This window comes from Antechinus flavipes, chromosome 3 (genome assembly GCF_016432865.1).
Source record: "Antechinus flavipes isolate AdamAnt ecotype Samford, QLD, Australia chromosome 3, AdamAnt_v2, whole genome shotgun sequence".
NCBI classification, from domain to species: domain Eukaryota; kingdom Metazoa; phylum Chordata; class Mammalia; order Dasyuromorphia; family Dasyuridae; genus Antechinus; species Antechinus flavipes.
In genome coordinates this window covers 125164810-125182576 of record NC_067400.1, presented here as the reverse complement: position 1 = coordinate 125182576, position 17767 = coordinate 125164810, and positions in this window count along the sequence as shown.

Sequence of the window (17767 nt, the reverse complement as noted above, 5' to 3'; positions counted from 1 at the left end):
ATTGTCCTAAAGATTAAGAAATGAAATAGGTCAAAAACTCCTAAGATTTTTCAAAACCCTGTGCCTGAATATCAAGAATATTTTTTTCAAAGAGTCATACAACACTGCAAGTGATGATAAATTCACATCATCCACACAAAAAAAATTACTCTCATGTTGCTTCTCCTGTTGGATTGGATTTGCTTGACTATTTTCTTTGTTATGTGAGATAGTTCAGTGGGGGACTTAATCAGAAATAACTTACATAAAAATAATCACCATAATGTATCTACATATATGTATGTATATGTGTATGTGTTTACATATATTTATAGAATGGAAAAGAAGGGAAGGTTATGCCCAGAATCATTTCCACAAAATAGTGAAAGTTGGGAGAGTGGAGGAAAAGTCAGCAGAAAACTTTGTATGAGGCATAATTTAGCCAAAAACCATTACAGATAAAACCACAACAGTGATTCTAAATAAGTTTCAGTCTAAATAAGAAGACATCTGGTAGAGTTTCTCTAATGATTAATTCTCATTTTCATTGACAATAGAATCACCCAATTTGAATAGCACTATCTCAGTCACCAATGCACTGTTTGCAAATGTGTTAGTGACAATAAAAAAAGAAAAAGAAAAAGAAAAGAAATGGGAAGTATAGTTGATCTTGAATACATGTATATAAGAAATCTATATGATCAGCTACACAGTGAATGTAGAGACATTCACAATATCTCAAAGAGGAAAAGATTTCCAAAAAGCAGAAAAGCTCATAGTGTTGGTTCTCAAAATAGGCAATCAAGATGCAGAGACAAGGATGAGTTGTGACCTTCACATCATTTTAATTTTTCTTCATTTTTACAAAATGTATGCATGAGAATGATACATATAATCAATGATTATTGAAAACATAAAAATAAGAACAGACTTATGTAGATGATTTTCTCTATAACAGATAACCTCACAGTCAACTAACTGAAAAGTATAGAGAACATAAGATCTCACTGTCATGATTATTTGCTCTTTTTTTAAAAAAAAGCTTTTAATTTAGTAAATCAAAGGACTTCCTTGAGGTCTTTCTGCAAATGTATTTTCAGTATATATGTTGAAATGATATAAGATCACATAATAATCACAGAAATGATGATTACCTAATTATTAACATTAACTAAGGACATAAAACAAGGAGATATATGGCATCCAAAGGTATTCATTGATGTAATGAAGAATATCCTGATTAAATCCAAATAGAAGAGAGATTCCCTGCAGATACTGAAGTTTTCCATTTACTCCTGCTTTGCAGATGACATTAAATTAATTGTATTGAATCCTGTATAACTACAACAATCGTCAAAGAAATGCAGTCACTCAAAGAAAAGAAAAAGAAACCTAATCATTCACATATGAAAACAAAGAATAAATGTTTCTTTGATCTAGACATGAAATTGAATAGTTAATCCAGTGAACTAGTTTATTAGCACATGTGTCTTGAACAAGTTTTATGGGTGGACAGTGACTTCAGTCCTGAAATGAACAAGAGATTGAGCTGGATTAAATTTGAGAATGTGTTTAGCATTTCATTGGTCCCCAAGCTGCTTCTTATCACCAAATCTTAACAGTAATATTCTTCTAATGTAAGACTACAGATCATGAAATGCCATGATCTTCAGAATATCAAGATTGTAAGTGATCCAAGGGGCAACGGAAAGCCACATGAAGGTTATTTGTGAGCCTCAGCGTGTTACCAAAATGACTTATGCACAAAAAGTAATGGTAAACACATAATTATCATATATTTTTATCATTTTCAGATTAGATCATTTCCAATTATCCACAGAAAAGAAGGCGAGCAAAAATACAAATATACAAAATTTTACAATAAAAGCATAATGGATACATAATTTAAAAATTCTTTGGTGTTCATAAGATCTTTTTTTTAAATACTCCAATACAGTGGGTGGGTCATCTTTGAAGAAGTTATAAAGAAAGGTATGGAAATTAATTGCACAAAATACAATAGATGGATAAGTTGTGACCTGCCTAGTGGAGGAAATTCCCACATCAACAATATCATAAATATCATTGCAATGTTTAAATAAGTCTTGATTGATTATACCTTAGTATGAATGAATGTCTGGTGCTTTTCAGAAAGTGAATTTTTGTAAAAGAAAGACTATGAGGACACTTAGATTCTGAGGATCTTGAAAAGATGGAAATATGGGGAAAGGATAGAACAAAGACAAGAGTTATTGAAAAATAATAAATACCAAAACAAATCTCCTGTTTCACAATTTGCCCTAAGGCTTGTCTTGTCTAGTATAAAGACACCTAGTAATTCAAGTCTCAGTCTCTTTCCTTGTCTTTTTAACAACTATGTACTGCCAGCCTTCAGACCTCCCACAACCTTAAACCAGTGCCACAGAAGCACGGCATTTGTTCCAAATGGGCCACACACTTCACTGCCAGACACTCCCTACCACAACCCTTTCCATTTTCTCTTTTAATAGAATGGAACAAATATAGAATTGGGAAGTTAAGATTATACATACTGTATATTTTTTCACTGAATTACATAAAAGTTAACATAGTTGAATGCATTATGAAGTTCCATATAGTTTGTATCATTTAAAAGAATTGATATAAGCGAGTTGAATACTGGTCTAAATAATTAAGAAGCTTGGAAACCTAAGAATTTTTATTGAGAAGCTCAACAAGAGAGCAAAGCATAGAAAATTATCATTAAAACACACAATGTGACACCATTTAAAATCTGCCTCATCCCTTTTTTTCTGATGAAAGTAATAGAAGCAGAAATTAATCTAGTTTAAATAATTAAACAGAAACTGTAGTTTCTAAATAAGATTAGAGACAATAATGCCTTAGGCTTATTTCAACCCTTCATAGTCACCTAATTATGAGACCAATCTATGCCTAGTTTCCTGACTTCTTTGCATTTACAATGGAGCTGCTTTCAGGAAGGGAAGATTTACTATGTGAATTTAATACACTGGATAAGTCTCTTGCAAATTATAATAATGAATTTCTTCTTCTATTATTGGAAAAGTTCTGAGGGAGCATGGAAATTGTGAATACATAGGGATTGACTCATCTGTTTCTTGAAAATAGTTTAATTCATAATAAGAATCAATATTTAAGACTTGAATGACTCCCATTTATATGGTTCTTTGTATATATTAGCTATAGGATGTTATATATATGTTCTGCTTAGTTTTTGTTTCACGTTCTATGGGTAAGGAATTCAAAGCTCAGAAAAAATAAAGTGGTTTACTAGCACAAAGGCATCTAATAAGTGAAAGAATCAAAATTTGTTGTAGGTCTTCTGATGCTAATTCTAGGGCTTATTCCAACATACCACCTTTTCTGTGTAATCTGGTACCATCTTTACAAGCATCATTATCAATGTAGTAGGCAATATACAAAGCTATTTCATGATAAAAGATTCAAAATTAGTTAGGACAGTCTTTTTCCCCTTCCATGTGAGGAAAGAAGCCTCCTATGGAAAAAAAGCCTATAAAAATATTGGGCTTGCTAGGAGAGAGAGAATGTACTTTGAAGAATGAAAGCCATAACAAATGGAAGCCAGCATGTCAAAGGGAATGGCTTTCAGGTGAATGATGCTGAGTTTCTGGACCAAATGAAAACTTTGGTAGAAAAAATTACTATGGAACAATGCTTTGAGATAGTAGCAGTAGTCAGGAGCTTGCACAAAAATAGAAAATGCTAGAGCAAGACTATAAAGAGGAGGCAGCCGACACTGAACTGGCTCCAGACATGCAAAAGTGATGAAGATGGCAAGGATTTAATTAACTGGTGCTGTGATTTCCACAAGGCTCTTGCTATCTATGCCTTTATAAACCAAGTGAAATTGACACAATAGCTTTTCTGTTCTCTTGATGTCTTTAAAAGAAATCTCTTCTATATTTAAATGATTTTGTTAGTGTAGAATGCTTGCAGAAAGATAAGGTTGCAACTCAAAGAGAAAGATATAAGCTAAATGCAAATGTTCTCAGATTTTCTCTAAGTAAATGTAATATAAAATTCAAAGCTTATGATTTGTAGACTATGCCCCTAAGATTACACCGTCTGAACCCAGACTTGTGATTCTGAGCCATAGGTTAACAACCATAATATAAAAGAAGGAGCATACTGAAGATAGGGCCTTTTGTCAATAAAGAACCTATCTAATGATATAGTCCTTGATGCTATACGATTATTACTCTAAGTCAGTGACAAACAATATTCAAAATATAGCAGACCAATGGTTTCCAGCATTTTCAGGTATAAACAGTTCTTTTTAGCATGTCATGCTAAATCTACAGTGATTTCAATAATGTTATACAAGAATCTAGAGGCTTTGAATATATTTTGAAAACAAAAAGCTGTTTGTTTTTTTTAAAGCATTTGAAAAGCCTAACTACATGCAAAATATTTGTATAGTATACCCAAAAAAAGTATATTTGCTAATTTTTGGATATATTTATGGACTTGTAGATTCTTTGCAATTATTTCACAACTTCCCAGATGTGAATTGGGAACCAAAATAATGGACTGAACTCAACATGTTACAGAACTTTATATGTGACTCACATTAATTTAGTTAAGTCATGAAACTGATATATCCAGATCAATATATATATATATGTATATATACATATATATATATCCAGATTATTCTTGTAAAATATGTGAAAAAATGATCATAGTCATAGATTTATCTAAACGATCAATGGAGATAATGCTTGAATTAACGGAATAAAGAAAAACTACAAATATACATATCACATTTATTTTTAAAATGAAAATTCAAACATAAAACATCAGGATGGAGATTTCTAAAGGCTATATATGCATCAGTGGTTTTTAGGTTTGTTTCTTTTCATAAGGGTGGTCTCTTTAGCATAGGGGTCCTTATCCTTTTCTGTATATTGTGGACTCTCTGGCAATCAGATAATGCCCATGGACTTCTTTTCAGAATAATACTGTTATATGCATAAAAGAAAATACATAGAATTACAAATGAAATCAATTATATTGAAACTTTTTTTTCAAAATATAAAAAAAAAAAGTGTGTAGATCCCAGGTTAAGAATCCCTGCCTTAGTGCATTTGAAAGTGACCTAATTTGCAAGCATTTGCACACAAATTTTCAAAAACATTTATTTCATATTTATAGAATATTGTTAACACAGCCATAGTGAGAACATTGCAAAGAATCTTACAAGCATCAGTCCAACCCTTCTGCATTATGAATGCAGCAGACTGGAGGAAGTGCATAAGAGAGTACGCATAAAAATCTTTTATGCTTATAGAGGGCTTCCTCTTCTTCTAAACACTTTCATTTTTATTATCTCTTTTCAGCCTCACAAAGCTTTGAGAACAAGGTAAAGCAGGTATTGTTATTCCACTTTACTCCAATTTCTATCTTTTAAGAGGACAATTGCAGGGAAAGAGACTTTGTCCAAGTATACCCAGCTAAGCTTGTTCTTTTTAAATAAATTAATGAAAAAGCTCCAGGGATATTAGATGTCTAGAGATCACAGATGGAGTTGTGGGTTTTAATTGTTTCCTTGAGGAATAAAACCTCCTACTTCTTAAAAGAATACTTTATTTGAGAAGACAGCGGCAACCCTCATGGGATGAAATGGTGAATTCCTCAAAAACTTCTACTCTTTCTACTTTGATCATTTTACCATTAGGATAGTGTGACATTTTCCTTGAACCTTTGCATTGTATTTATCTGAAAAATTATTATCATTATTATATTGAAAAATTAAATCCTATGAGAAATAAAACATTTAAGCAACATGTAGCTGCTAATCATTTTTTCATGTATAACTTGAAGAGAAAAAGTCCTTGTAATTAAAAATGTTCTGGTTAGTTGGGGTGGGGGAGGTATGTTTTTTTTTTTTCCATTGAAAACAATGTTTTTCTCTCTTTGGTTTCCTGGCAACAAGTTCTCTTGCTCTCTAGGTACATAATTCCTTGAAGTAAGCAATTTTTATAGAATCACAGAATATAAAAGCCAGGAATAATCTTAGAGACCATCTAGATATTTACAATTAAGGAAACTAATGGTTAGGGAGACAAAATGATATGCCCAACTTCACAATGCAACTTAGATTCAGAGTCAATAAGAATCCAGGACTTTTGAGTGCTTACCATTACACCCAAGCTGCTCACTCTCTTCAAATGTCTTCTAGTTCCACTAAAACATGTGTGTCCTTCTTGACTCCTTAATATAGTCCATATCTCCATGGTTTTAATCTAAATATGGAATTTTGATTACTAACATGTGGCATTTGCTCTTTCTTTCCTATATATACCTCTGCTGAAGAACTCAACGATTTCTCCTTAATACACGTTTTCCTCTGAATACTCAAAGACAAAGAAAATGAAAAAAGGATATTTTCCCCAGAATGAATTATAAAACAGTTTAAGAAATATTACCACACTTCCTAGCTATGTGACCCAGGGCAAGTCACTTAATCCCAATTGCCTCAACAAAAAAGAAAAGAAAAGAAACACTATCACAGATCCTACAGTAAGGAAACAACAGAGGTACATTATTATGCACTGAGAAGAATAAAAAGAATAAAAAGATGAGTTACTTCACTTTAGATAGACCTATGGTATATCTAGAAATAATGGAAAAACACTGAGAAAAATAACATCACATGTTTTCTCATATATACTCTACAGATCTGTCCAAAGTGATGCAGAAGGATTGTTAAGTTTTTATTTTGAAAAAAATGCTAATGTTCATAAGATCAGAAATCTAGTTAAGTAATAATTATAAGAAGGTTGAATTAGTTATCTTACTAAATATTTCCTAATATTTCTCAAAATACTTTTGGCATTCCTCCTTTGAAATTGTCAAGCCAATTTGTATTCTGTGAATATGAAGAACACAGAGCTACATCGAAAGATTTATATGGAATGATAACAATGAAATAATATATGCTAGGAAACAGTATATACATGATTTCAACAACGTAAACAAAAACAACAATAAAAATCAAAACTGAATAATTATAATAATAAAGTCTGGCTTGGGAGAGGGGGAGATACACATACACACAGTGCTCAAATCACATCAAATCTCTTTCTTGCCATGGGAGATGATCAGTGTCAAACACCAAATAACACCAAATAATACTATCAAATTTGACCAATATCTTGGTTAGCTTATTAACTTTTTTAAAATTTTACTTTTTATTCTTTTTTTTAAAGGATGTATCTCTTGTGAAGGAGGGCAAAGTATGCAGTGGGAAATGAAAGTGATTTAAAAAAAACATAAACACTGAAAAATTTTTATAGCTAATTATAACCCACCCAAGAAATCAAACCTCAGGGGCAGTTGGGTGGTGCGGTAGAGCACCAGCTTTGAAGTCAGGAGGACCTGGGTTCAAATCTGACCTCAGACACATAATACTTCCTAGCTGTTTGAACTTGAGCAAGTCACTTAATCCCAATTGTCTCAGCAGAAGGAAGGAAGGAGAAGAAATGAAGGAAGGAAGGAAGGAAGGAAGGAAGGAAGGAAGGAAGGAAGGAAGGAAGGAAGGAAGGAAGGAAAGAAGAAAGGAAGGAAGGAAGGAAGGAAGAAAAACTATAACTATGTTATAGTCACATAGCATAAGAGGAATTCATCATTGTCTGCTTGACAGGGTTTCAGATAAAGACCTTAATACTCTCTCTATTAAGTAGATTAATGACAATATTTCTTCTCTTTCAAACTCTCCTTCTTCATCAATACTTCTCTAAACTCTTCTTTTACTCTATTACTTTTACACTATTACTCAACAACCTCTCCTTCTTTGAGATTTATAGTATATAGATGTAGCTAACTCAATCCAATAACTGGTGGCCATTATTTAAAAATCACTCTGATATTATTTTCCTTTATCAATGAGTTCAATGGCTAGCTTAAAATCATTTTTCATCTCAATTTCTATCCTCATGCAAGAAAACTTCAACATCAAATATCCTAATTTCTCAATTCTTTAATTTACTCAATTTCCATAACCTATCAGACTCCACATCAACTACTCAGAGATCTAGTAAATCCCTGACAAGCTGTATCCATTAAAATAAAATTACTTTATGTGATCAAAAGTTTTAGTTTATCCCTCTGTCAGGGAACCAAAATCAGGCACTCTACTCTCCTTGGCCTACAGTCAACTAGGTCCTCATCCCTCTATGATCAACCACACTCACCAACTCTCTCCTCCTCACCCACTGTGTCTGATCAGCATACGTGGGCCAGCATCCAGAATCAGTGGAGGGTCCTGCAATCTTCAATTGATCAGTTTTCTGATTCCTACACTGTCCATGGAATAATACAACTGTTCCCAAGGCTTGTTGTTTGTTAATTCAATAATATCTACCTGAGGCTATTCATACTTCAATTTGGCCAAACCATCAGTTTGGGAAGTCAGTTTTTTCCTTAGGGGTTATTACATTATCTTCGGTAGACAGCTGCTTTACCTTGACTGTCAATTATTCTGCTGATCAAAGTTCACTTTGAGGCATTATTTTATGTTTTTTGTGGAAGAATTTAGGAGAACCAGGTAATTGCTGACTTATTCTACCATCTTCCCAGATTTACATATAAGACATATGCATTACACATATATTCCTCTCTTCTTTATCTTGATCCCTTGGTGAATCAATACAAGTCTACATTATCTCCTACTCCTGAATTCTTTGCCCCCATCATCAAACATAATGCCGGACTATTCTTATTATTCTCCTGCTTTGCTCCTAATAATGTGCTGTTCTGTGAAGATGAAAGAAATCACAAAACTATGCTATTGGATCCTCAATTTCTCACTCAACCCACATGTTCAATTCTCTGCCAAGTCTTGTTATTTCTCTCTTCACTACACCTCTTCTACCCATTCCTTTTTCTCATTTCATGTACTTCAGGCTCTCATCTCCTCTCACCTGAGCTGTGGTAAAAGCATTCTAATTTCTCTTTGTGTGTATATGTGTTTTTCTCTGTCTGTCTCTGTCTGTGTGTGTGTGTCTCTCTGTCTGTCTCTCCCTGTCTCTTTCTCTAATAATAGGAATCCTTTCTACCATTTCAGTCTTTTTACTCTTTCCTTCTCCTCACAAACCATAATATCCCTCTAAATTGGCCTATCTAATGTTTCTCATTCACAATGCTACATCTTCCATATCCATGTCTTTGTACTGGCTATTTCCCAATCCTCAAATGGTCTGCTTCCTCATTTCTCTCTAGTTTCTCTGGATTCCTTCAACATTCAACTCAAATATTATGAGGTTTTCCAGTCACCTTCCAATAATGGCTAGTATCTTTTTCTATAAGGATATTTTCTCTTTTGTACTCTGAATAAGTCTACCATGTATATATCATATGTTTATTTATTGGCATTTTTATCTTCACCCCTTGAAGTGACTTTTGTAACTATTTTATATTTATGTGTCTATCTATAGGTTGAGTAACTTCAGTAGAATGTAATCTTATTTAAGCAAATAACTTTTTAATTTTTGCTTTTGTATTGCTAGCTGTGGTGTTCTTCTTCTTTTTTGTAATATAATGGTTCTCTGTGAGAGCAGGTTTCTTGGGGAGGTTTTCTGGAGGCAGCCTTAGTTTTGGTTTTGAGTAATAATCACTCCAAATTCAGCCAGCTGATAAAATCCAAATGTTTATTTTCTCCTGTTTCTGAATCTTCTTGCTGGGGCCCAGTTAGCTTTCTTAGAGGCCTATCTCATCTTGGTTCCAAGAGCTCTCATTGCTAATCTTTTGCCTCTGCCAGCTTTGGCTTCTCTTCTTCCAAATATCTCCAGCCAGCACCAAGGTGAAAGTTGGAATGAATCTGACTCCACCTCCAAGAGTGGGCTTGTGGGCTTCTTCCCAGAGTGCTCCATGTCTGTCCCAGAGTGCTCCTGTGTCTGTCCCAGAGTGCCTCTGGCCCTAAGAGCTTCTTGCTTATATGAGCTCTCTAAAGGTGTGAACACAAGCATTGTTTCTATCAGTTCCACTTAGTACCTTGTTTCAAGTTCTGGCCCATAGCATCTCCTTGTAAGATCATATCAATCATACTGAACCATGCTACATTAGATAATTATTGTCTCTATCAACTCTAATGAGTTATCACTTTGTAAGGATTCCAACAGCTAGCATTTAGCACAGTACCTAACACATATTAAGTATTTAAAAATACTTTCTGGATTGAATTGAAAAGTCAAAATAATCAACCCCCAAAATTGAGATTCAGACATTAATTACAAATGGGTTCAGTCCAACACACTCATTTTACAAATGAGAAAACTGTGGTCAAGTACAATTAAATGAGTCTTCTTGGATCACACAACTGGGCAGTGCAAGAGATGGAATTTAAACTTGGGTCTTCTGACTCCAAAGACAATACTTTTTCCAGAGTATAACATTGTCAAGAGGCAAGTGCACATCCTCCATAAAAATATGCAGTCAAAGTCTCCCCACCACCACCAAAAACTTCACCATCCTCTAACTTCAAGTTTTTTTTTATTATTATTATTATAGCTTTTTATTTACAAGATATATGCATGGGTATTTTTTCAGCATTGACAATTGCAAAACCTTTTGTTCCAACTTTTCCCCTCCTTCCCCCCATGCTTTCCCCCAAATGGGAAGTTGACCAATACATGTTAAATATGTTGAAGTATAACTAACTTCAAGTTAATGAGAGAACTCAGGTACCTACCTATAGCTTTGTGAAGAAAAGTAGATTGAAGGGAAGATCTGAATTTGAAGTCAGGAAAGAAGTGAATTTAAATCCTGCTTCTGACACTGAGCTGTGTGACTTTGTTCATGTCACTTAACTTGAAAAGCACATTCTCTAAATTTCATTTTCTAAATTATTTTTAGAGAATTTCATTCTCTAAATTATCTGTAAAATAGAGATTATAAAAGCTATAATATATACATGTGTGTAGGAGACATATTATGTATTCAGTTTTCTGAAGCTATGTTTGCAAAATCTCCATGACTTTCCAGGAGTTAGGAACAAAGTCTAATCTTTTTTTCCACAAGAGATATCTGTGAACTAGAAAACTAAAATGAGTTTATCAAGTTTACATGACTAGTAAATAATAGAGCCAAGATTCTCACCAGGATCTTCTAATTCCAAATTCATAATTCTTTCTTCCACATTACATTGTCACTTTCTACTCAAAATACCCTGGCCATATCACCTTTAGCTGAGGTATAAATACCTCCTAAATAGAAAATAATTCACATGATTGATTATTTTTCCTTGCAGAAACTCTGGTATTTCTCTGCATTGTGACTATTGCAGAATTTAAAACATCCAGAAGCTTTTTTTTTCTTCTAAAATCACAGAGCATGTTATGAAATAGATTTGTCAATTTTCTAATTATTTGTATAGCATTAATAAAGTGAAAAAATTATTTGTATATCATTAATAAAGTGAAAAAAATTAGGTCCATTAACTAACTGAGGGACTCAATCTATATAGTTGTTTCATCATCAAATAATCAGATAATTTCTAAATCTCTACTGCACAATAAGCAGAAATAGCCACAACACAGCTCTCCGTCAATTTAGGATACTAAACCATGTCCTACTCCCAACAATTTTCATTTTGTTCCTTTGACTCATTAATCCCTTTCATGGTGATCATGTTTGTGAGACATATGACTGAGAGATAATTCCTAAAGAGAAGCAGAATAATAGAATCATGCAGTTTTAGAACTAGAAGGGGCTTTTAAAGATCACCTTTTCAACCTCTACCTTTTACAGGTAAGAAAACTAAATCCCAAGTTTAAGAAATTTCCCTGAAGTCACATAACTAGTTAGTATCAGAACCAAGACTAGTACACCTGGATTACATGAACCATCATTCATTTCTCTAGGTCTAAATGCAAGGATTAATGACAATGGATGCTGTTATTTATTAGGTCATTCTATCATGCTCAGAACTCAAGTTGGGAATGGAAGAAAATGAATTATTAATTCTCAGGTTAAAGGACAAATTCTGCCTCTGGTGCTTAACACCACTGTGGCCATAAGCAAAGTTGCTTAAACTCCCTGGGCCTTAGTTCCCTCATCTGTAAAAAAGAGAATGCCTTCTTAAGTCCCTTTTGGTTCTAAAGCTATGATTTTTTTTGTCCTTAAATCCTCAATAAACCAAATAAACACTGACTTTGAGGAAGAAGGGACAGATCAAAAAAGAAAAGGAAAATGAGGCAAATAGAAGAAAACAATTAAAGAAACAACCTGCAAGAATTCATACCCATTTAAAAGTTTGGGAGAAAAATTAAAAGCAGATCTACTCTCCCACCTAAATCACTATCACAATTAAATTATATTACATCTTGATGAAGCCAAAGACTCCTGTCCCTGAATTTGAAACCATCCTCCTTCCCCACTGTTTCATCCAGAGTGAGCTTTTAGGCTCATTAAATCCCCTCTTCTGATAGTGATTCAATGACATCAACATTTGTCCACTGGGAAGAAGACTGATACTATTGACTTCTTTAACAGAGACTGTGAAACCAATTCCAAACCTGAGGCAGACTGTGGGAAAATATTGGTTTTCTGGGTAGTCTTGTATCACTGTTCTCTTAGCTGGGCCAGTAAGTCAGAGAGATAAGTCTCTGCATTCACAAGCGTTCAACTCTCCCTTTCTCGGCTGCCACCACACACACTGCATGGCAGATGGCCGACTGTGGGCTGAATTTCTTTGCTGGTTTCTTTTTTTTTTCCTAAGTGGGAACTGCAGCCAAGTTATTATCTTCACTTTTCTTTCTTGATCAAAGAACTAACCCATGGCACTGGTGACCTCATTCTTAGGCAGTGAAATGCCTTTCTTTTTCCTGGGCAACTGTAAACAACAAACCAGAGAAAATACCAGCATGTTAAGGAATATGGAGCAGTCCAGAATAGCAGTAACTTCTGAGAAATTCCTAGAGGAATGTTTTCTTGGCAAAGCTGTTCTAATCAAAAATTATTGGGAGCAGGTGGAAGATTTTTGGCATGATTGCTGACAGGCAAGGGAAGAAGACTGAATGGTTATTACTGTACTACAAGATCCAGATCCTTGCCTAGATTTTCATCCTGTATAATCGAATGGATGACATGTTTCTGGGTCCCACACACATTTCCATTCTAGGCTTAGTTTATAGAGCACTCTCAATTAACAATCATAATAGCTGTTCAGCAGAGAAAAAGGACACATACAGATCACATGAAAATATCATTTTAGCTAAGACTTCAGATTTCAACCTCAACAAATCTTAAAAGTTGTTAGCAAGGGATAAAATCATTCTTTCCACTCCGGCTCACCCTCTGGCATATATAGTAATATGCAGTTTAATACCAAAAGATTAGAAGGAAGATAGAAGAAGAAAAATAAAGAGAATGGTAATTTGCAAGCCAGATAATCCAGTTATTCATTTCATTCATTCAACAAAAATTCATCAGTTTCTTGATATGTACAAGTCATTGTGCTTGGTATGTTATTTTTGTCATTTCCCCTGCAGACCCACAAAACAAATGTTTTCTCTAATTCACTTATCATGTAACATTGTATGTTATAATTATCTGTTTATGTCTTATCCTTCTTTTTTTTTTTTTAATTTTTTATTTAATAATTACATTACATTGACACTCATTTCTGTTCCGATTTTTTTTTCCCCTCCCTCCCTCCACCCCCTCCCCTAGATGGCAAGCAGTCCTTTATATGTTGGATATGTTGCAGTATATCCTAGATACAATATATGTTTGCAGAACCGAACAGTTCTCTTGTTGCGTAGGGAGAATTGGATTCAGAAGGTATAAATAATCCGGGAAGAAAAACAAAAATGCAGATAGTTCACATTCGTTTCCCAGTGTTCTTTCTTTGGGTGTAGCTGCTTTTGTCCATCATTTATCAATTGAAACTCAGGTCTCTTTGTCAAAGAAATCCACTTCCATCAAAATATGTCCTCATACAATATCGTTGTCGAAGTGTATAATGATCTCCTGGTTCTGCTCATTTCACTTAGCATCAGTTCATGTAGGTCTCTCCAAGCCTCTCTGTATTCATCCTGCTGGTCATTTCTTACAGAACAATAATATTCCATAACATTCATATACCACAATTTACCCAGCCATTCTCCAATTGATGGGCATCCATTCATTTTCCAGTTTCTAGCCACTACAAACAGGGCTGCTACAAACATTTTGGCACATACAGGTCCCTTTCCCTTCTTTAGTATTTCTTTGGGATATAAGCCCAATAGAAACACTGCTGGATCAAAGGGTATGCACAATTTGATAATTTTTTGGGCATAATTCCAGATTGCTCTCCAGAATGGTTGGATTCGTTCACAACTCCACCAACAATGCATTAGTGTCCCAGTTTTCCCGCATCCCCTCCAACATTCATCATTATTTTTTCCTGTCATCTTAGCCAATCTGACAGGTGTGTAGTGATATCTCAGAGTTGTCTTAATTTGCATTTCTCTGATCAATAATGATTTGGAACACTCTTTCATATGAGTGGTAATAGTTTCAATCTCATCCTCTGAAAATTGTCTGTTCATATCCTTTGACCATTTATCAATTGGAGAATGGCTTGATTTCTTATAAATTTGAGTCAGTTCTCTATATATTTTGGAAATGAGGCCTTTATCAGAACCTTTAACTGTGAAAATGTTTTCCCAGTTTGTTGCTTCCCTTCTAATCTTGTTTGCATTAGTTTTATTTGTACAAAGGCTTTTTAATTTGATGTAATCGAAATTTTCTATTCTGTGATCAGTAATGGTCTCTAGTTCATCTTTGGTCACAAATTTCTTTCTCCTCCACAAGTCTGAGAGATAAACTATTCTATGTTCCTCTAATTTATTTATAATCTCGTTCTTTATGCCTAGGTCATAGACCCATTTTGATCTTATCTTGGTATATGGTGTTAAGTGTGGGTCCATGCCTAATTTCTGCCATACTAATTTCCAATTGTCCCAGCAGTTTTTATCAAATAATGAATTCTTTTCCCAGAAGTTAGGGGCTTTGGGTTTGTCAAACACTAGATTGCTATAATTGACTATTCTGTCTTGTAAGCCTAGCCTTTTCCACTGATCCACTAATCTATTTCTTAGCCAATACCAAATGGTTTTGGTGACTGCTGCTTTATAATATAATTTTAGATCAGGTACAGCTAGGCCACCTTCATTTGATTTTTTTTTCATTAGTTCCCTTGAGATTCTCGACTTTTTATTGTTCCATATGAATTTTGTTGTTATTTTTTCTAGATCAATAAAATATTTTCTTGGAAGTCTGATTGGTATAGCACTAAATAAATAGATTAGTTTAGGGAGTATTGTCATCTTTATTATGTTCGCTCGGCCGATCCAAGAGCACTTAATATTTTTCCAATTATTTAAGTCTGACTTTATTTGTGTGGAGACTTTTTTATAATTTTGCTCATATAATTCCTGACTTTCCTTTGGTAGATAGATTCCCAAATATTTTATGGTATCAACAGTTATTCTGAATGGAATTTCTCTTTGTATCTCTTGCTGTTGGGTTTTGTTGGTGATGTATAAAAATGCTGAGGATTTATGGGGATTTATTTTGTAGCCAGCTACTTTGCTAAAATTATGAATTATTTCCAATAGCTTTTTGGTAGAATCTCTGGGGTTCTCTAGGTATACCATCATATCATCTGCAAAGAGTGATAGTTTGGTTTCCTCATTGCCTACTCTAATTCCTTTTATATCTTTCTCGACTCTTATTGCCGAGGCTAGTGTTTCTAATACGATATTAAATAATAATGGTGATAGTGGGCAACCTTGCTTCACTCCAGATCTTACTGGGAAAGGTTCCAGTTTTTCCCCATTGCATATGATGCTTACTGATGGTTTTAAATATATGCTCCTGACTATTTTAAGGAAAAGTCCATTTATTCCTATGCTCTCAAGTGTTTTTATTAGGAATGGATGTTGGATTTTATCAAATGCTTTTTCTGCATCTATTGAGATGATCATGTGGTTTTTGTTTGTTTGGTTATTGATATAGTCAATTATGCTAATAGTTTTCCTAATATTGAACCAGCCCTGCATTCCTGGTATAAATCCTACTTGGTCATAGTGTATTATCCTGGTGACAATTTTCTGTAATCTTTTTGCTAATATTTTATTTAAGATTTTAGCATCAATATTCATTAGGGAGATTGGTCTATAATTTTCTTTCTCTGTTTTCAGCCTACCTGGTTTAGGTATCAGTACCATATCTGTGTCATAAAAGGAGTTTGGTAGGACTCCTTCAATCCCTATTTTTTCAAATAGTTTATATAACATTGGAGTTAATTGTTCTTTAAATGTTTGGTAGAATTCACATGTAAATCCATCTGGTCCTGGGGATTTTTTCTTAGGGAGTTGATTGATAGTTTGTTCTATTTCTTTTTCTGAGATGGGACTGTTTAGGATATTTACTTCTTCCTCTGTTAGTTTGGGCAAGCTGTATTTTTGGAGGTATTTTTCTATTTCATTTAAGTTGTCGAATTTATTGGCATAAAGTTGGGCAAAGTAACTCCTAATTATTGCTCTAATTTCCTCTTCGTTAGTGGTGAGTTCTCCCTTTTCATTTTTAAGACTAACAATTTGATTTTCCTCTTTCCTTTTTTTAATCAGATTTACTAAGGGTTTGTCTATTTTGTTGGTTTTTTCATAGAACCAACTCTTAGTTTTATTAATCAATTCAATAGTTTTTTTACTTTCAATTTTATTGATCTCACCTTTTACTTTTAGAATTTCAAGTTTAGTGTTTGACTGGGGGTTTTTAATTTGTTCCTTTTCTAGCCTTTTTAATTGCAAACCCAATTCATTGACCTTCTCTTTCTCTATTTTATACAAATAGGCCTCTAGAGATATGAAATTTCCCCTTATTACCGCTTTGGCTGCATCCCATACATTTTGGTATGATGTCTCATTATTATCGTTTTCTTGGGTGAAGTTATTAATTATGTCTATGATTTGCTGTTTTACCCAATCATTCTTTAGTATGAGATTATTTAGTTTCCAATTATTTTTTGGTCTACTTCCCCCTGGTTTTTTGTTGAATGTAATTTTCATTGCATCGTGGTCTGAAAAGGATGCATTTACTATTTCTGCCTTACTGCATTTGAGTTTGAGGTTTTTATGCCCTAATATATGGTCAATTTTTGTATAGGTTCCATGAACTGCTGAAAAGAAAGTGTATTCCTTTCTGTCTCCATTACATTTTCTCCAGAGATCTATCATATCTAGCTTTTCTAGTATTCTGTTTACCTCTTTGACTTCTTTCTTATTTATTTTCTGGTTTGATTTATCTAATTCTGAGAGTGCAAGGTTAAGATCTCCCACTATTATAGTTTTACTGTCTATTTCTTCTTGCAGCTCTCTTAGTTTCTCTTTTAAGAATTTAGATGCTACCCCACTTGGTGCATATATGTTTAATATAGATAGTGCTTCATTATCCATGCTACCCTTTAGCAAGATGTAGTGTCCTTCCTTATCTCTTTTAATTAGGTCAATTTTTGCTTTAGCTTGATCTGAGATCAGGATGGCTACCCCTGCTTTTTTGACTTCACCTGAAGCATAGTAAATTTTGCTCCAACCTTTTACCTTTAACCTGCATGTATCTCCCCGCTTCAGGTGTGTTTCCTGTAAACAACATATTGTAGGATTCTGGCTTTTAATCCATTCTGCTAACCGCTTCCTCTTTATGGGGGAGTTTACCCCGTTCACATTTATGGTTAGAATGACCAATTCTGTATTAC